Genomic DNA, 21,340 nt, shown 5'->3' on the forward strand with positions numbered 1-21,340 from the left:
CCCCAGGAGACCTCAGCAAAATCAACAGATTTTGTTGCTTCTTTTGACTGAGAGAGAGAAAAAAAAGTGAGGCTGATTTTTAAAAGTGTGGCTAGAGAATAATCTTTTGAAAAAGCAAGACTCAGAGGGTTGCCCAGGATTAAAACCAGAGGAGAAAAAAAACCAAAGGCAAAATCCCCAAATCCATTCAGATCAACAAGGAATATGGCTTCCCAGCATGCTAATACATGGATTAAAAAAATTAATTGACACAATTGTCTGTTGATTAACTCTGGGGAACACCTGCGCTGCCTTATTATGGTAACGAGCTTTGCAGCCTTCTCTCCCATTCTGATACCTGCCCTGTACATGGGTTCCGTAAAGCAAGATGGGGTTAATTTTCTTTGGTTCTGGCAGCCAGGACAATCTCAAGTTTCCCGGGGTGAGTCCAGTCACTCCAGGCTGTGCTATAAACACAGGCTGCAATGTGACTTTGCTCTAGATAACGTATGGCAAAGAGCTTGGATGATTGGTGCAACAAGTTTAAAAATGGTAGCTGCTGACCCCAACACCCCCTGAAAGAGACGAGCATGGAGATGAGGAGGGAGGCGCTCTGTCCTCTGAGAAAACTGGCAGAACAGGTCTTCAGGGAGTTAGGTATTTTCAGGAGATTTTTATGAGCCCAGTTCTTGCATCCCCTGTGTCTAGAAAAGCACTACAATCCTTCATGGTGACACCTACTCCTTGTGACTAACAACAACCTTCTGTAGAATGTGTGCTTGGATGCCCGGATCTCCCCCTTCATCAAAATTGCATATTTACTGAGCTTCGTCCTCACCTCTTTGGCGTGATTTCTTAGAGCTCTCTGAAATGCTGCCTCCCGGGCTATAGTCCTCATTTTGCCCCACATAAAACTTAACTCCAAACTTCTAAGTTGTGCCTTTTTTTTTTTTTAAGTTGACAGGTGATACTTCCATCCATTGACGGCCGGCACTTTGTTTGACAGCCGGCACTTTGTTTGGTCCTTCCAGATAGAAGGTCGTATTCAGCTAATAACCCTGCATTTAATTCTGGATTTCCTTCCACGGGGGCGTGGGGAATAAGGCAAGATTGATTTGGGACTTTCCTAACAGGGTAGTCCACTTCAACATGGATCAGCACAGAACATTGGCCCTCTGGGTCCCCCGTGTGCCAATGTGGGTGGACAGCCACGTTCAGAGGAGCTGTAAGTATCCATCAAGGGCAGAGTGACTGCTGGCAAAGGAGCGAAGCCGTTGGAGTGGTGATCGGTAACAAAATGGTACTTATGTGGCAAGGATGAGGTATACTGATGAAAGGGGTTGGCACAGCAGAAGAGAACAATGGCAGATGCCAGTGACAGTCTCAGATGATCCAAGAACTGACAGGACGTAATCTCTGGGATCGCGCAGAAGTACTTGGAGTTGGAGGACTTGGTGGGGGCGGAGACCTATGTTAGCAGATGGGAGGGAACCAGAGAAGCATGGCTGACAAGCAGTTAGGAACATGAGGATGGGGAGACCTCTGGGCAGTGGAGCTGCTGAGGGTAGGATAATAATGGGTTGAGACTGTGCTTGTTGATTTTGAAGTGACTTGGACATTCAAGTGAAATATTCTGTTGTCTTCTTCAGCACAGAGGGCAGGATTGAATGTTTGGAGTTTTAAAATTACATATGTCCCTTCAGAAGGGAGACCCTTTAAATACAAGTCAGTCATTTACACATTAGTATAAATGGAAGTTTTGCCAATAGTTTTCGATAGGAAGGTAGAGACAAAGAGAAGTACACAAATACCAGTGGAAAAGGGGTAATCATAGAGTAGAGAAATTCAGTCACAGGGCGAATCTGAAGTAGGCAAATCTATCTTCATGATAAATCCCAGGAGTTCTCTCTCTAGCAGACATACCCTTAATTTTATTTCCAAGCTTAGAGGGAAACAAATCTATCCAAATATATCTCCCTTATATTATTATTATCATTTGACTTTTTTTTTTTTGTCTTTTGTCTTTTTAGGGCCACACCCACAGTATATGGAGGTTCCCAGGCTAGGGGTCTAATCGGTGCTGTTGCTGCCAGCCTATGCCAGAGCCACAGCAACACCAGATCCAAGCTGCTTCTGCGACCTACACCACAGCCCACGGCAATGCCGGATCCCAGACCCACTGAGCGAGGCCAGGGATTGAACCCACCAACTCATGGTTCCTAGCTGGAATTGTTTCTGCTGCGCCAAGATGGGAACTCCTCATTTGACTTTTGATTGCAGTACATTATTCCTTTTTACATTATATATGTATTTGCTTTATTGAAATATAGTTCACATGGCATAAACTTTACCTGTTTTGTGGACAAGTCAATGGTTTTTAGTAAATTTACTGAGGAGTACAGCCATCACCACCATCCAGTATTAGAACAGTTTATTACCCTGCTGAGATAATTCATGCCATTTAATGTTAATCCCCACCCCCCGCATTATTTTTACTGTGGAAAGTGGTATTTCAGGACATGTTCCAAGATCTTCAGAGATGTGAGTTATCAGAGATTATCCTTGAGTTCTGGCGTCTGTGACCTAAATCCTACCTCTTTCACGAAGCACTAGTGAGTTTATTTAACTATTTTGAACATCAGTTGCTCATCTGAAAAGTATGATTAGTATTATTGAACTCGTAGAAGTTTTCAGATGACTAGAGATAATGTATGTGAATGGCCCGACATAGAGCAGAGGTTCAGTCAAATGATGAAATTAATATGAATACGCAGATGCTTGCAAACAATGGAAATTTATTGGGCAGAGGGACTGAACTATGAGGTTCATTATTTTACTATTTGTAATTTAATCAGTGAGTTGGGCTAGGGAGGAGAAAACAGTTTATTTGTCATAGCTATGTTGGCTGCTTTTAAAATCCGTTTCTTTTGATGTGTATTGCTCACAATGTTTCCTTCTTAAAAGGACACAGATTCTCGAGTCCCTGTGACCTCACTGCTGCTCAGCCCTGCATTCTCTGCTGCTTTTGTCTTGCTTTCTTCTGAAATGGATTTGAAAAAATCAAGACCCTGGCATTAGCTTTTCAGAGCCTGTTAGTGATTTTTCTCTCTGGTATGAAATTGAAGACCCATAAAATGCAGTTGCCATTTCCTGTGGATATTCCTGTTTCTGCGTTCTGATTTCATCGTTATTGCCATGTGAGTCAAGATCACAATAAGTTCCTCCATTGCTGTGTGTTACTGATATAGTGCCATCCATTTAGGTGGGGGTGTTAAGATACTGGCTGGGTGCTGGAAAACTAAACATAGCCACCAGGGGGCACTGTTCTCCCAGCGTCTAGTCCAGAGTCCCAATTTTGGAAACGTGAGAGAGGGTCAGGGGAGAGGCTTCTTCAGCCTTCCTCCCTTCCCCCCCCCCCCACAGGTGAGGAACATCCTTCTACCCTCGAGTTCCCCCTTGAGCCAATCCTCGCACAGTTCCCTAAGTCTCTTCCAACTTTGAATTTTGAGGACATCTCTGCCAACTTTGAATTTTGAGGTCCCTCCATGGCTGTTTCTGGGGGAAGGGTTTTCCTCTCTGTTTCCCCAGAATCATTAGAAGGTGCTCACCAAAGATGGAGGTTCTAGGCTTTCTTTCTCTAGACAAAGTGAATCAAAATCCCTGTGGGCAGGGTCATATATCTTCATGCCCTGGGTGATTTTAAGGGCTTTCTTAGGAAACCCTTTCTAAAAAAATGAGAATTTTTCTCCTCGAAACCCAAACCCAGACCTGAAGAGAAGGCTTCAGAGAATATGTTGCCACCCTAGGTCTCTTTTTTATCTAAATCCACTTTGTGGGTGAGAATAATGCTTTATTTCTCCTGTGTTCAAGGGACCCTCTGGACTACTTTGAATTTCTGACATGAGATTAAGAAAAACAGTGTCAATACATTACTGATATTGAATAGGAGATGTAGCTACTTTCTTTCAAAAAGAAATGGATGGAGTTCCTGTCATGGCACAGTGGTTAACGAATCTGACTAGGAACCATGAGGTTGTGGGTTCGATCCCTGGCCTTGCTCAGTGGGTTAAGGATCCGATGTTGCTGTGAGCTGTGGTGTAGGCTGAAGACGTGGCTTGGATCCTAAGTTGCTGTGGCTCTGGCGTAGGTCGGGGGCTACAGCTCTGATTACACCCTTAGCCTGGGAACCTGCATATGCCATGCGAAGCGGCCCTAGAAAAGGCAAAGAGACAAAAAAGAAAAAAAAAAAAAAAAAGAAGTGGACCTAGTGTTTGCGTCCTGTGACAACTGTAATAAATTACCATAAACTGATGGTTTTAAACAAGAGAAATTTATTCCCTTAGAATTCTGGAGGCTGGAGGTTGAAATCTAAATGTCAGCTGGGTCCAGATTGACCCTATGGCCTTCCTCCCAGGCTCTAGGGGAGAATCTGTTCCATGCCTTTCTCTTAGCTGCTGGCAATCTTTGGCTAAGGGTTGCTTTATATTTTTATTTTTACCTTTTTTTTTTTTTGTCTTTTTAGGGCCACACCTGTGACATATGGAGGTTCTCAGGCCAGGGGTCCAATCAGAGCCATAGCCACCGGCCTGTGCCAGAGCCACAGCAGCACAGGATCTGAGGCTTGTCTGCAACCTCCACCACAGCTCACAGCAACCCTGGATCCTTAACCCACTGAGCGAGGCCAGGGATCAAACCCACATCCTCATGGTTGCTAGTTGGGTTTGTTAACTGCTGAGCCATGAGGGGAACTCCTATATTTTTAAATGTCTATCAACAGAGGAATGGATACAGAGGATGTGGTACATATACACAATGGAATATTACTCAGCCATAAAAAAGAATGAAATAATACTATTTGCAGCAACATGGAGTGACCTAGAGATGATCATATTAAGTGAAGTCAGATAGAGAAAGACAAACTTCATATGAGATCACTTATATGTGGAATCTAAATAAAGGATACAAATAAATCTAATAAAGGATACAAACTGAATTTATTTGCAGAGTAGAAACAGACTCACAGACTTTGAAAGCAAACTTATTATCCTTACCAAAGGGAACAGGCTGGAGGAGGGATGGACTGGGGGTTTGGGATTGGCATATGCACACTGAGGTCTGTGGATTGATTGGGACCTGTATAGCACAGGGGACTCTACCCAATATTCTGTAATAATCTATGTGGGAAAAGAATCAGAAAGAGAATGGATATGTGTTGTACACTTTGTTGTACAGCAGTTATTATCACAACATTGTAAATCAATTGTAAAACTAAAAAGTCAATAAAATATTAAAAAACATATTTTACTTTTTTTTTTTTCTTTTTTGCCATTTCTTGGGCCGTTCTTGCGGCATATGGAGGTTCCCAGGCTAGGGGTCAAATTGGAGCTGTAGCCACTGGCCTCCGCCACAGCCACAGCAACGTGGGATCCGAGCCGCGTCTGCAACCTACACCACAGCTCACGGCAATGCCGGATCCTTAACCCTCTGAGCAAGGCCAGGGACCGAACCCACAACCTCACGGTTCCTAGTCGGATTCGTTAACCACTGCGCCACAACGGGAACTCCATATTTTACTTTTAAAGTAGTTACAATACCTAAAAAAGAATATGCAAGAGAGACAATAAGGTGAGATGTAACACCTAGAATATTTATAATCTGGCCCTTTATGGACAAAGTTTGTCGATTCTGGATTTAAACACTACGTACTTTTTATTGCTGACGAGTCTATGAATTCTTCAGCTCCTGGACAGACTCCTTCCTGCCTCTGAGGTCAGCTCCGGGCTGGTCTTTTTCACTTGGTTGGAAGTTGTCTGGCTGTAGGTTGATCTAGGCAGGCCTTGGTGGGGACAGATGGGCTCTTATCCACGAGATCCTTCATTCTCTAGCTGGCTAGCCTGGCCTTGTGTACGTGGCATCAGTAATGTTCTGAAAGAGACCAGAAATGAGCCAGGTCTCCCGGGGCCTAGACTTGGAATTGACTTGCCATCACTCCTGCCACATTTTATTGGCCAGAAGTCCTGGCCCAGCCCCGAGGTGGAGAAATAGACTCCATCCTGATAGAAGGAGCTGAAAAGTCACATGATCAAGGGTGTGGGTGCAGGAACTGCTGAATAATTGAAGCCATGCTCGTAGGCAACCTACTGCATATGGGAGGAATGTTTTCTAAAGATTCCTCCAGTGGTAAAAAATCACATGTATTTGTCTTTCCCAATTATTCCTTGTCATCTTAAGACATAGCTATGCAGAAGCAGGTTAGATTCGATTTAGAACTTGGTAAGAACTTGTTCAGCTTCCTCTCAGAACGTTTACGTTCTAAAACCATAGGATTAGGATTTTTTAAATTTCTTGCTAAGGATATCCTCTTTTGCCTTCTGTGTTGTCTTCTTATTTCCAGATCCCCCCACATGAAGGAGAGGAGAGATTCATTTAACTCTGTTGGCTTTATAATTAACAATAGTTACTCTAGTTTCCTGTCCCTTCAGTCCATTGCTTCTGAAATTTGAGCTGTTTTGGGGAGTCTGAAAGAAATAATTGCCAGAAACCTATCACTTTCATTGTAGGTACCTGGTGATTGCAATGAGGCATCTCTTTCCAAGAGATTTTTAAGGAAACTTCTAAATGGATGCCGTGAAGAACCATCTAGAATTTCATCCTAGCCAACCACAAGACACATTTACCACCACTCTTCCACAAACCCAATTTTTAAACTCTGTGACTCATCTTCCCCTGTGTTGGGAGCCCCACAATTTTCGCTTGTTGCTCCTTTAAGAAAGAAACAAAAGAAAACCACAAAGATTCAAAGCCTTGACTTAGGAAGCCAGATGGAAGGTCCACCCTTTCTTTGATACACGCACACTCTGCTGCCTTTAAGAAGTGGCTGGGCAGGAGTTCCTGTCATGACTCAGTGGTTAACGAATCCGACTAGGAACCATGAGGTTGTGGGTTCGATCCCTGGCCTTGCTCAGAGGGTTAACGATCTGGCATTGCTGTGAGCTGTGGTGTAGGTTGCAGACTCGGCTTGGATCCCATGTTGCTGTGGCTGTGGTGTAGGCCGGCAGCTGCAGCTCTGATTTGACCCCTAGCCTGGGGAACCTCCATATGCCACGGGTGCGGCCCTAGAAAAGAAAAAGAAAAAAAAAAAAAAAAGAGAGAAGTGGCTGGCCTGCCTCTTGGCTGTTTCTGTATCAGGAAGCTCCCTGCCTCCTAAGTCAGCTTTAATTAGGTTGGGGTTCATGTAGACTCTGCCTGACTCCCAGATACCTGAGGAAATATCTAGGTCATGATGGCCACTTTGATATTAAGACATGACTTAGAGGCCAGCCTCCGGTTGGGAAAGTAAAATTAAGCAAACCCAGGAACCTGCCTGAGGGAATGGTGGCCCCACTCAGCCAGAGAAATGCTGTGAACTTGACAACTGTTTCTAAATTCCAGTTGTAAAAATTAAGCCCTTACCGAAGCTCTAAAAATGAGGCCTGGGACATACATTCCTTGGTGGTTTCCCCAAAGGCTGACAGCTAGGGAAGAGAAGGAGGGGGGTGTGGAGGACAGAGGCCTCTGTTTCTTTAGCCCACTGCCCTGGGGGGCAGGAGGAAGAGGCTGGGGCCGGAGGAGGGGGATTTGCTGTCTGGGAAGAGGCCCTTGTGCCTAGAGCTGGCCACCTAAAATCACCTGGGGCCTGATGGGTTGGAAGGCTATTTTCAAGGTGACTGTGTGTGTGAGAAATGGCCGATCCCCTTACCAATTCCCCACTATCCAGTTTTCCCTTCTTCCTTCCTAACAGAATCCCTTATTGTTTGGGGGGCAGCTCTGTGCCCAGCTACGAACATTCACCTGCTCTGGCTGCTAATGGTGGTGACGTGACAGAGGGAGTGAGGGCCAGTGAGGTGTGAGAGGATGTCTGCTGGGAAGGTGGAGGAAAGCCTTTGCTTCCTGTTACAAGCTCCCCTTTTCCTTTTCCCTTCCTTCTTCTTTCTGCCTATCCTGTGGATAGGAGACCAGGAGGTGCAGCTTCTGCAGTTGCCAGCAACTGCAGGCAACAAGCATGGAAGGAAGTCAACACCCTCAGGATTCACCCCTAAGCAGCTGCACTGGCTTAGGACGGCATCCCTGGACCGTATCCCTGGACTGCATCCTTAGACCGCATCCATGAACTGCATCCCTGGACCACATCCATGGACTGCATCCCTGGACCACATCCCTGGACTGCATCCCTGGACCACATCCCTGGACTGCATCCCTGCTTTGTGAAACATTAACCCCCGTGTGTTTAAGCCAACATCAGCTGGGCTTCTCTGTTACATTCAGCCCAGTTCTCCCTGATGTAGAACTTACACAACATAACCCTTAGAATGCTTTTATCTTTTAGTATGACATGAGGGTCGAGCATTGGCATGGGGCTTGGGTGACCTCAGGGATAGTCTTCTTCACAATGGTGTTGGGTGGAAACTATAGAGACTAACAAGGATGCTGTGTCTCTGATCTGGGAGACCTCCTTTGGGCTGGGAGCAGTGAGTCTGCATGCATACACTGAGCCTGCAGGATGACATGGTGTAAAAAGTCAGTGGGAAACCACGGTGCTCTGTGCTGCTGTGTCAAGAGGAGTCCTCACACTTGACTCCCATCCTTGGTGGCCATTCACGTCCCATGTGGTTGGGGAGGTGGAGGAAGCTGTGCCCTTGGGTGGCTGCTGGGCTTCCTGATGAGCTGAAAAGTCATACCTACTGTATTCCCAGTTCTGTTTCCTTCCAGAAAACTGAGTCTCTTTGTGTTTTGAGAGTCTGGTTGCCAGCTTGGACCCATAACTACCTCTGTGCCAGACCGAGACCCAGCTGGTTCTGTTAAGACTAATTAACCATGTCTTTCCCTGCAAAAAATAATAATTATTTTATTAACCTTTGAAATACTCTTTTGTATCGCCTCCAATATATTTTTTGGATGGGTTGAGGTGTAAATGATTTTAATAAGTACAACTAAAAAGCTTTCCTAATCCATGGCGATCACTTCCTGGTAGAAATGAAAATGTCAGAGTTCCCATCGTGGCTCAGGGGGTTAAGAACCTGACTAGCATCCATAAGGATGCGGGTTCCATCCCTGGCCTCTCTCAGTGGGTTAAGGATCTGGTGTTGCCTTGAACTGTGGTGTAGGTTGAATATGCAGCCTGGATCCTGCTTTGCTGTGATTGTGACATGAGCCGGCAGCTGTAGCTCCGGGTCAACCCCTAGTCTGGGAACTTCCATAGGTCGTGGGTGCAGCCCTAAAAAGAAAAGGAAAGAAAGGAAGGAAGGAAGAAAGAAAGAAAGAAAGAAAGAAAGAAAGAAAGAAAGAAAGAAAGAAAGAAAGAAAGAAAGAAAGAAAGAAAAGAAAGAAAAATGTCAGCTCTTTAGGAAGAGTTGATGTGATGGGAAGAGATGATTCCACCCAGTCTGGGCAGGAAGGAGGCACCGAGGGATGAAATGGACGTGGGCCTGGAGATCAGAGAGACCCTGAATGAAGTCCAGATGCTACCCTTACAGCCTGAGGTTTTGGAGGATTTATTTAGCCTTGCTGAGTCTCAGCTGCTGTATCCGTACACTAGGAAATGTCTCAGTGCAAATGAAATGAAAAAGAGAGATAAAATTGTCAAGCATTTAGTCCTGATCCAGGCACAGACACAGACTTTCTACCAATGTTAGTTCTCTGCCTTCTTCCGAGTCTATAATAATAATACCACCACCACCACCGTCTGTGTCATACTTTCCTCTTACAGTGGAGTGGGGTTAAGTGCCTGCACTCTGAAGTCAGACTGCTGGGTTGCAATCCTTGCAATCCTTGGTTCGCTCTTTTTTTTTCTTTTTTCTTTTTTTTTTTTTTAGGGCTGCACCTGTAGCACATGGAAGTTTCCAGACTAGGGGTTGAATAGTTGAATAGGGGGTTGAATTGCTGCAGCTGCCTTCCTGCGCCACAGCCACAGCAATGCCAGATCTGAGCTGAATCTAAGACCAACACCACAGCTTGGGGCAACATCAGATCCTTTACCCACTGAGCGAGGCCAGAGATGGAACCCGCATCCTCATGGATACTAGTCAGGTTCATTACGGCTGAGCCACAATGGGCACTACCTGGTCTGCTCTTTGTAGCTGAATAACTTTGGTTATTTAATTCTTGGTGGTTCATTTGTATACTTTGTAAAATGGGGATAAGAGTAATACCTACTGGGAGTTCCGTCGTGGTGCAGTGGGTCACGAATCCGACTAGGAACCATGAGGTCACGGGTTCGATCCCTGGCCTTGCTCAGAGGGTTAAGGATCCAGTGTTGCTGTGAGCTGTGGTATAGGTCATAGACGCAGCTCAGATCTGGTGTTGCTGTGGCTGTGGTGTAGGCCTGTGACTACAGATCTGATTAGACCCCTAGCCTGGGAACCTCCATAGGCTGCAGGAGCGGCCCTAGAAAAGGCAAAATGACAAAAAAAAAAAAAAAAAAAAAGAGAGAGAGAGAGAGACTAATACCTGCTTTATTGGGTTGTTGAGAAGATTAGAGAAGTTAATAGTGAAGTGCCTGGCATGTATTAAGGGCTCAGTAAATGGTTACCAAAAAGAGAATGTTTACAAGAGCTCAGGTTTGGTCCCTTGGTTGGTTCCACCTGCGTGAAGCTGGCAGAGCTGGGGCTCAAAGCCAGGCCCCCTGACATCGAACTCACTCTGTAGCTGGCACTGGGCTCAACCTTGCCGTAGAATAAAACAATGTCAGCTTCTGTTTTCAAGGAGCTTGGGGTCTAGAGACAGTGATGCTCAGAAAATGAGACCATCACGGTTCCTAGTCCTTTACTGCCTTGAACTCTTCAGATGTCCTTCTCCCTGGGAACAGGGAAGGTGCCCCAGAATCTGAATAGATGGCTGCCTGGGACAAGACAGTGGTGGCTAGAGGCAAATCGACGCTATCTAGCCTGCCATCTCTGCTGCATCCGTGCACGCTGGTGAGGTTCTTTCCCTCGCAGATTTATGTAACTTATCATCACAGTCACGTCTGCGTGTTTTGTTGATGCCATTTAAATTCTGTTACTATTTAATACCGAGAACATCTAAAAAGAACATTTTTGAGGGAACTTGAAATATCCAATTGGTCTCTTAGTAATTTGATTTGTAGGAAATTGGAGAAGATAGTATTCTGAATAGAGTGCTTTTAAATGAATCATCATGGCTTTCCTGCACAGGCACTAGATGGGCTCAGATGGGGAGCGCTGCTAAATCTCTCATTAGGTAGGAGATGTAGTCTGCGCTGGGTAGGAAAGGCTCAGCTCCACATGGCAGAAAAATCCCAAACAGTAATGGCTTAAACAAGAGGGATGCTATTTGTTTCCTGTGAAAAAGGACGGTAGAGGAGGCAGTTCATGGCTGACAGATGTCTTCATGGATCCCCAGGGAGCCAGACTCCTCCCACCTTCCTGACCTGCCAACCTTAGGATGCGCTTCCTCCTGATGGACAAGGAAGCCATTTGGACCCCACCTTCACCATTGGTGCCTGCCTTCCAAGCTCAGGAAGGAGGGAAGAAGAAGAAAGAGAGTGCCCTCTTTTCTTTCTTTTTTTTTTTTTTTTTTTTTTTTTGCTTTTTAGGGCCACACCTGCAGCATATGGAAGTTCCTAGGCTAGGGGTTGAATTGGACCTGCAGCTGCTGACCTACACCACAGCCATAGCAACACCAGATCAGAGTTGTGTCTGTGACCTACACCACAGCTCACAGCAAGGCAGGGTCCTTAACACACTGAGCGAGGCCAGGCATCAAACCTGCATCCTCATGGATACTAATCAGGTTCTTAACCTGCTGACCCACAGTGGGAACTCCCTGGATGTGCTCTCTTCTTTGAAGTCATTTCCCAAGCATCACAGATTCCTCTTTTGCTCACACACTATGGGTCAGCACTTAGTCATACGACCACATCTACCTGCCAGGAAGGCTTATCTTAGTTCAGGCTGTTATACCAAAACATCAGAGATGGGGTGGCCCATAAACAAGTTTATTTCTCATTGTTCTGGAGGCTGAAAGTCTGAGATGGGGTACCAGCATGGTTGTGGTCTGGTGAGGACCCTCTTGTGACCTGCCAGCTTCTCATGTCCTCACATGGAGGAGCAGACAGGGGAAGCAAACTCTCTCATGGATCTTACAAGGGCACTCATTCCATTCACGAAGGCATCACCCTCACGACCTCATTGAACCCTCATTTCTTCCCAAAGATGGCAGAAAGTCCCAAACAGTAATGGCTTAAAAATCCCAATACCATCACATTGATGGGTAGGATTTCAACATATAAACTCCGAGGAGACACAAATGTTCAGTCCATACCAGCTGGGAAATTTATTTTTTGTTCCAAGTACCCAGGTGCCAGGCTAAAATAGGTCCCATCACTAGGGAAGGAGGGGAGAATGGATGCTGGGTCTTGGCCAGCAGGCTTTGCAACATATATCTTTGGAGTCCTGACAACATCCCCTTCTCTGCCAGCCACGGTTGATTTGTTTGAGAGTAAGAGCAGGGACCAGCAGCAGAGAAATCCCTCGTGCAGATGGGACTGCAAATAGGACACACTGGGCTAGAAAAACAAAGAAGCAATTAGAAGTAGGATTCAAGACAGTGGACGAACCCCTGGGAATCATGGAGGGCTCTCGGTCAACTCCCTCATGTAACATGTGAAGGGTGAAGAGGGCCAGAGTAGCAAGGTGGCTGATGTGTCAGGGGTTACTGTGTTCGTGCTCTGGCTCCACCGTTCATTAGAAGGAGTCACAGGGCTTGGAAAAACTGTTATGCTCACAGTTCCAGTTTATTACCATGAAAGTACACAGATAGAAGCCAGCAACAGAAGGAAAAGGACTCAGGGTGGAGTCCAGGAAAAGCCAGATGTGAGCTTTTATTTATTTATTTATTATTGTTTTAGGTGTGCACCTGCAGCATATGGAGGTTCCCAGGCTAGGGGTTGAACTGGAGCTACAGCTGCTGGGCCGACACCACAACCACAGCAAAGTGGGATCCAAGCCACATCTACAACCTACACCACAGCTCATGGCAATGCCGTATCCTTAACCCACTGACCGAGGCCAGGGATCAAATCCATGTTCTCATGGATACTATTCAGGTTCATTAACTGCTGAGCCACAACAGGAACTCTCCAGATATGAGCTTTTAGTTGTTAGGTCCCTGTGTGGTCCACAGACAGGGATTAATTCACCCAGATACAAGGTGTGAGAACACAAAGTTTTGCTAACCAGGGAAGCTCATCTAAGCCTTGGTGCTCACGGCTTCTCTTGGGGAGTTAGTCCCACAGGCAGGCAGTGCCCACATGATGCACTAGTTATTCAGTCTCCGGCCCACCCCTCAGGTCAGACTGATAAAGACTGACCCAGGACCCCTGCCAATAAATCACATGGTTAACATAAACTCCCTGGTGTGGTCCAAGACCCCAGGTATACAGAGACCCTCTGATCAGGTAGGATTTTCCCGTGACTCAGAGGGTCCCTCCCAGGAGCTGGTCAGGGCCAGCCCCAAAGACCTTTAGAATGTGTGGGGTTCAGGAAGCCCAGGCCTGCTGTGTTAACCCCCACTGCACCCTGGCCTACAGTCACACACTAAGGGTGGGGCAGTCCTGGCAATTTCGTCTCTTTGGAAGTCTTCGAGGGCAAGCAGAGGGAGAAGACCCCTGGTGACAGTTCCAGAGTATGCATCTCCCACCCCCCAATGAGCACACAAACAGGGTTGAAAGTGTGATCTGGACAGACTCCATTCAAATTAGCCCTGACAGTTGGTGAAGGTTTGACTTTGTCAGGTTGCTCATCTGCACATGTGAAGAGGACAAGGCTGGCATCTTCTCAGAGCTTCTGGGAGGGCTGTGTACCTTCATTAACCTGAGGCTCTTCCAGCAGCACCTGGTGTGGACATGCTAAGTGAAAGCCAGGGTTGCCATTGCCATCCACATCATCTTGCTCTTCCTCAGAGCCTCTTCTCAGTCTGCAGCAAGCCCTGTGCCTGGCTCGGAACCTGGCTATGGACACACACTTGTTTGGCTCTGGCAGTATCTCTTCCTGGAAGGTCGGCCACCCAGGAGCAAGCTGCCCAGGACATTCCAGGACCTCTGTGTCACCGAAGATTGACATTTGTACTTGGCACTGCCGTGTTGCAAGGATTCCCTTAACCTTCACTCTACTTGTGTTTTCTTTCTTTCTCTCTTTGTTTTTTTCTTTCTCTCCCTCCCTCCTTTCTTCTTTCTTTCTCTCCTTCCTTCCTTCCTTCCTTCCTTCCTTCCCTCCCATCTTTCCTTCCTTCTCTCTTTCTCTCTTTCTTTCACTTTTTTAAAGCCAAACCCACGGCATATGGAAGTTCCCAGGCTAGGGGTCAAATTGGAACTGCAGCTGCCTGCCTACACCACAGCCACAGCAGCGCCAGATCTGAGCTGCATCTGGGACCTACACCACAATTTATGACAATGCCGGATACTTAACCCACTGAGGGAGGCCAGGGATCGAACCTGCATCCTCGTGGATACTAGTCAGGTTCTTAACCCACTGAGCCACAGCAGGAACTCTGACTAATCCTGTCTTCAGTAAGATAGAGCTGCCACATATATGTTTTAAAAAATCTGTTTTCAAAGTGGGTGCTCTCTGATCTTTCCTCATCTTCAGAATCATCTCAAATTAAACCTTCTTTTCCCTTTGAGGTGCTGCTTGGCAATGCTTCTATGTTCTCTGTTTCTCTAGAGAAAGCATTCCTGGTTCGATTTTGTTGTTGGGTCAAACTCAGCTGCCAAAAACAGGAGCAAAGGATTCTGGGATTCCCCTCCTTGCTTGTCACTCTCAGGCTGTGTCGTTTTGAAAAAGTCACTTCTCTGGGATGTAGTTTGCTCATAAGTTGAGAGGAAAGGGAGAGAGCGATGCTAAGATGCCTTCCTCTTCTGTGCTCAGATGCTGAGTGGGAATATGCTTAATCTGTGTCTTGGGCTGTTTAGTCGTCACAAGTATTCATACATCGTGTGCATGCGTGTTTGTTCATGTGTGTGTGTGTGTGTGTCTGTGTGTGTCTGTGTGTGCTCCTGGAAGACAGGGACACAGCCAGCACTCAGCTAATGCTGTTTATTGCCACTGAGCAATCCTGAATCACGGGCCTGTCATAGGGAGGCTGCTTGTGCTGGGGTAAGACACCTGCAGCTCTGCCCCACCTCCTTTATCCACGCTGTAAATGCTGATGCACTTGGGAGGGCTAAAGGAGAGAGTCTCTAATTTTTCAGAAGCTTTAGAATTGCCTTGGGACAAAGACCCTCAAGTTGGTGGGCAACCCCCCCCCCCAACCCCGTGAACCTGACAATGCAAATTTTAACCCACTCTGCTGGATTTCCAAAGAAGTGCGCTGGGCAGTGTTTACGAAGCCCCAGGAAGGAGAAGACAAGACTCCTGTGGGTCCCTTTCCTTTCCTTCCCTCCCTCCATGCCCCCCTCCCTCCCTCCCAGTGATGTTCTTTCCAGAACTCCATCCCCCTTCCTCTGCTAGCTTCCTAAATTCTAGAGGAAGTGCCACCCCCAGCAGGTATAGAGCCTGCCTTCCAGCCTTTGCATCCCTCCCGCCCAAGCAGCAGGCACCTTGCTCAGCATCTTTTTAAAGCATTTTAAAAAAGGAAACAGACGCTCCCCATGAAGCCTGAATAGCAGCATTTCTATCATCGGTTGTCATGACATGGGCTGACATGGGAGCAGCCCCGGCAATGGGACTGACAGCTTGATGGGTTTAATTTCGGTGCAGATTTCTGCAAAGAGGCAGCTGTTAGAAATGCACCCCTGGTGGCTGGGGAGGAGGAAGGGGAAACAGGCAGGTGGTGGAAGTCTAACATTGCAGCCCGTTTTGAAGGAGCAGTCCCAGGGTGCTGGTGGTGGTGGCAGGGGTGCCGGAAGGACTTGTCCAGCACCAGCATCACTGATGGACTTAATACCCACCCCACATCCTCTCGGCTCACTACTCCCCCTCTGGAGGGGCCCATCTTTGGTCTCTGTCTGAGAAGTGGAGGGAGACAGCAAATAAACTGCCCTGTGATGAGGTTGGTTGAGGTGGCAGAGAAGTCCCCATTTCTATTCTTGGTCCAGGGTGCCGATCACTGTAAAGCAGAGAGAGATGACAAAATAGCATCATTTCCTCTTCCACTCTAAACCCCATCTGATGTTCTAAATGAGGTCTCAGTGCCTGTGACAGAGGATTTAATGACAAGGAAAACCAAACGAGGCAAGAGTCCTTCATCCCAGCTCTGTGCTTCTGTTCTCTTTCATTTCTCTTTTCATAGCCCGTGAGATCTAACTTGGCAAGAGATGGGATCAACCTAGCATCCACTGCCCTTCTGTCTTCCACACTCTGGCACCCCATTTTGTTCCCTTCTGAGCCTTGAGCATTGGGAAACCCATGAACTATCATCAGTGTACTAATTCCACCAACATTAGTTGGTCCTGTGTGCTAGACCCAGCCTGGGGCATGCTGGAGCCACCAAGCTGGATCATGTGCACTTCCTGCCTTTCGGGATCTGAACATCTGATAGGGAGGAACGACATGCAAAGAGGTTATTTGAGGAGATGCAGATTAAAGACCAGCTTGTGATGCCATTTTGCAAGATTGAAAGTCTGAACATATTAAGTGTTGCTGAGGATGGAAAGAAAACTCTCTCATACGCTGCTAGTGAGAGAGTAAATTGATACAAGCACTTGGAAAAATCACTTCATATTATTTAATGAAAAAGAAGATGTATATGTATTGTGCCTGGGCAAGTCTATGATTAAGTATGCACTCAGGAGAAATCCTTGTGCACATACAACAGCGATGTTTGAAACAGGAGAATACCAGAAACAATACAGGAGTCTATTAAGAGTAGAATGAAAAGGGAGCTCCCATTGTGGCTCAGCAAGTTAAGGACCCAACCAGTATCCATGAGGATGTAGGATGGATCCCTGGCCTTTCTTGGTGGGTTAAGTATTCTGCGTTGCTGCAAGCTGTGGTGTAGGTTGCAGATATGGCTTGGAAAAGCAATTTTTTTTTTTTTTTTGTAAAATGAACAAAACCACTTTGGAATACTATACAGCAGTGAAAAGAATTACTACTACATACAATATGCATGAATATTGCTAACAAACTAGAAAAGCAAGTCACAGAGAAATACATTGAAGATGATTTTTTTTTATACGAAGGTCAAAAATTGACAGAGTTAAGCTATATATATAGTAAATGTATTTCTAAAAACAGCAGTGAGTGATGACCACAAAACACAGGATAGTGCTTACCTCTGGGATTGGTAGGATTCAGGGAGGCACAGTTATAAATGAACTCATGGCTGAACCTTTGTGCAGGCCTGTGTCTGGAATGTTCCTGATATTCATGCAGTGATTCCCTTCACTAAAAAAAACTGTAGGCATTCCCGTTGTGGTGCAATGGGATTGGTGGCATCTTGGAAGCACTGGGACACAGGTTCGATCCCTGGCCCGGAACAGTGTGTTAAAGGATCTGGCATTACCATAGCTGCAGCTTAGGTGGCAACTACGGCTTGGATTCAATCCCTAGCCCAGGAATGCCGTATGATGTGGGTATAGCCAAAAAATTAAAAAAAAATTTTTTGACTCATAATTGAAATAACATAAGTTACACACATATAAAAAGTACATTTGACATTTTTGAAATATTTTTCTTTTCTTTTCTTTTAGGGGGGCACACCTGTGGCATATTCAAGTTCCCAGGCTAGGGGTTGAATCAGAGCTGCAGCTGCTGGCCTACACCACAGCCACAGCAATGCCAGTTCTGAGCCACGTCTGCCACATACACACAGCTCACGGCAACTCCAGATCCTTAACCTACTGAGTGAGGCCAGGGATCAAACCTGCATCCTCATGGATCTTAGTCGGATTCTTAACTTGCTGAGCCACAATGGGAACCCCATGAGACATTTTTCAAACTTGGTTTTGGCTATTCCAGGTCCTTTGCACTTCTGGACCAATTTTAGTTTTAAATGCTTGAGGACTGAGCAAATGTTAAAATTCCTTTTACACGGGCCTTTCAATTACACTGATTTTGTAGCTGGTGAGAAAGGAAGTGGCGTGAAGGGCAGTGGTGGAAAGAGAGGATTCCAGTGCCAAGGAGGTGTTAAGACCTGCTGCAGCTCGGTGCCATCAATCAGAAGTGGGCCAATTCCTGCCCTCTCGAGCCAGCATGGCCAGTAGTGTCCATCGTTGAAAAAGTGGAGAATTCCCCATTGTTTCCCATAACCTAAGCACTGAATGGTGCCCTTGTCCTGAATAGTGTCCAACACATTTCTTTCTGCTGGCCTCTTTGGGGATGTGGTGGTGACAAGGCACTGAGAGTCAGGGAGAGCCAGAAAAGGGCTCCCCATCCGTATTTCCAGGGTCTTGAATGGCTTCCTCGTGGCCGTGTCTCTTGGGAGAATGTGATGAACAATGAAGTGAAAAGCAATCCATCCCTTTGTATGAAAGATGCCTTGGGTTCAACTTCTCTCTGCCTAAGTCGGAGTCATTAGCCAACAGGATGAAGGTCATGGCTCCTCTCTTGCCCCCAGAGACATGCCTGCAACTCATACACTGGCACTGTGTGCCAGAGACACTGTGTGTTTGAGGACTCATGGAGGCAGCTGTGGAGGATGTGTGTCATTTCTTGGGTGTCTAACATCCAAATCCCCCTCTTCCTTTAATACCCTGGTTTCCTAGCAAATGCTGGGGAGGGTGTGGAGAAAAGGGAACCCTCCTACACTGTTGGTGAGAATGTGAATGGGTAGCAGCCACTATAGAGAACAGTATGAAGCTTCCTTGAAAACCTGAAAACAGAGTTGCCATATAATCCAGCAATCCCCACTCCTGGGCATCTATCCAGGGAAAACCCTAAATCGAAAAGATGCATGCACCCCAATGTACCTGGCAGCACTAATTACAATATCTAAGACATGGAAGCAGCCTAAGTGTCCATCAGCAGCTGAATGGATAAAAAGATAAGGTATGTATATACAATGGAATATTATTCAACCATAAAAAGAATGAAATAATTCCACTTGCTGCAACTTGGATGGACCTAGAGATTATCATTACTAAGTGAAATATGTCAGACAGTGAAAGGCAAACATCACATGATATCACTTCTAGGTGGAATCTAAAATATGACACAAATGATCTTATTTGTGAAAGAGAAACAGACTCCCAGACATTGAAAACAAACTTAGGGTTACCAAAGGGGAAAGAGTTGGAGGGATAAATTAAAAGTTTGGGATTAGCAGATATAAAAAATGGTGCACAATAAGGTCCTGCTGGAGTTCCCATTGTGGCTCAGCTGGTTCAAAACCCTACATAGTGTCTGAGAGGATGTAGGTTCAATCCTTAGCCTCCCTCCGTGGGTTAAGGATCTGGTGTTGCTGTGAGCTGTGGTGTAGGTCACAGATATGGCTCGGATCCAGCATTGCTATGGCTGTGGTATAAGCTGGAAGCTACAGCTTTGTTTCGACCCATAGCCTGGGAACCTCCATATGCCACAGGCATGGCCCTCAAAAGCAAAATGAATCAATAAATAAAAGTAAGATCTGACTGTAATAGCACAGGGAACTATATTCAGTTGTCCTGTAATAAACCAAAAAGAAAAATATAAAAAAGAATATATATATATGGATAATTGAATCACTTTGCTGTACACTAGAAACTAACACAACATTGTCAATCAACTATACTTCAAAAAAAAGAGAGGAGTTCCCATTGTGGCTCAGTGGTTAACGAATCCGACTAGGAACCATGAGGTTGCAGGTTTGATCCCTGGCCTTGCTCAGTGGGTTAAAGATCCAGCGTTGCCGTGAGCTGTTGTGTGAGTTGTGGTGTAGGTCACAGACACGGCTCGGATCCCATGTTGCTGTGGCTGTGCTGTAGGCTGGGGCTACAGCTCCGATTGGATCCCTAGCCTGGGAACCTCCATATGCCGCGGGAGTGGCCCTAGAAAAGGCAAAAAGACAAAAAAAAAAAAAAAAAAGAAAAAAAGTATATATATATATATATATATATATATATTTAGATATTTGCCTATTTAACTAGATCTGAGAGCAGGAACATTGAAAATGGTGCCCGTGGAGGGCAGTCTTGATACTAGCTGAGATTCAGGGAGCCGTGATTCAAGAAACTAATCAATGGGACTCTAGCTGGTTATTAGTCTGGGTGGTTTTCGTTTAGCATGCATTACAGGATCCCATAGCATCCTTTCGCTTTCTTTACCTTCAGATCAGAGTTTGCTGTAAGGTGGCTTTCCTGAGTCACTCTAGAGAGGCCTTTTGAAATTGGCCAATGCCCTGACATTTTTGATGAGACCACTGGGTCTGTGGGTCCAGGATGGGCTTCTAGAATCTAAAACACAGCATGGCCGTTTTCTGAAGGTGTCTGCACTGAACGAAGATGTCTGAAAAAGGCTTTACAGTTAGTTGTTAAACAGCCTAGCGGCCAATGTCCATATATATTAACAGGCAAATACTATAGAAGCTTCAGAAATGTCCAAGCCTGTATTTACCCAAAACCATTGTCACCCGTCTTGAAAAAAAAATTGTATTGTGTGAAATCTCTCTAAAGGTGGTTGGTAACAGTTTCTTTTTGGGCTTGGTGTTGATTAGGGCAGGTCAGATCTGTTGCTAGAAAACAGGCCCTGCAATCCACACTCCGGGATCCTCAGTGTGAATTTCTTTTCTTTCTTTTTTTTTTTTTTGTCTTTTGTCTTTTTTGGCAAGTTCCCAGGCTAGGGGTCCAATTGGAGCTGCAGCTCCCGGCCCACGCCACAGCCACAGCAATGCAGGATTCGAGTCTCTTCTGTGACCTACACCACAGCTCTTGGCAACACCAGATGGCTGACTCACTGAGCAAGGCCAGGGATCGAACCCTCGTGGGTGCTAGTGGGGTTCGCCAACCACTGAGCTACCGAGGCACTCCTCAGTGTGAACTTTCGAATCTGGGTCCTTCCATAGGCAGACCCTGAGACAAGGAGTTGGGCCCCAGTGGTTTATTTGGGCGATGGAAAGAGGGAGAGGGGAAAGTGACACAGGAAGGAAGAGTCAATGACAGGTGTGACCACGAGCATATTACTGTCATGGGCAACTGAGTTTCAGTCCTGCTGGGGATCCTTGGTGAGATGGTCAAGGTTACATCTCAAGTTCATCTCACTCTGCCAGAGGAAGGTACCACATAGCCCCAACTCTTGACCTTCCTTGCTTGAGGGTTGTTCTCGAGGGGTCAGCTTTCCAGCCTTCTGCTTCCAAGTGCCCTCTGAGATGGTCCAAGCCTGTGGGTGTGGAACCATTGGCCTATGTTATGCCAAGAAAATACTATTCCAGCGCCTTGGAGAGCACAGGATCT

Source organism: Sus scrofa, chromosome 10, assembly GCF_054392235.1.
Source record: "Sus scrofa isolate SSC_HxYL_T2T_F1_AM1 chromosome 10, Sscrofa_HxYL_maternal_Yorkshire_Landrace_v2.0, whole genome shotgun sequence".
NCBI classification, from domain to species: Eukaryota; Metazoa; Chordata; class Mammalia; order Artiodactyla; family Suidae; genus Sus; species Sus scrofa.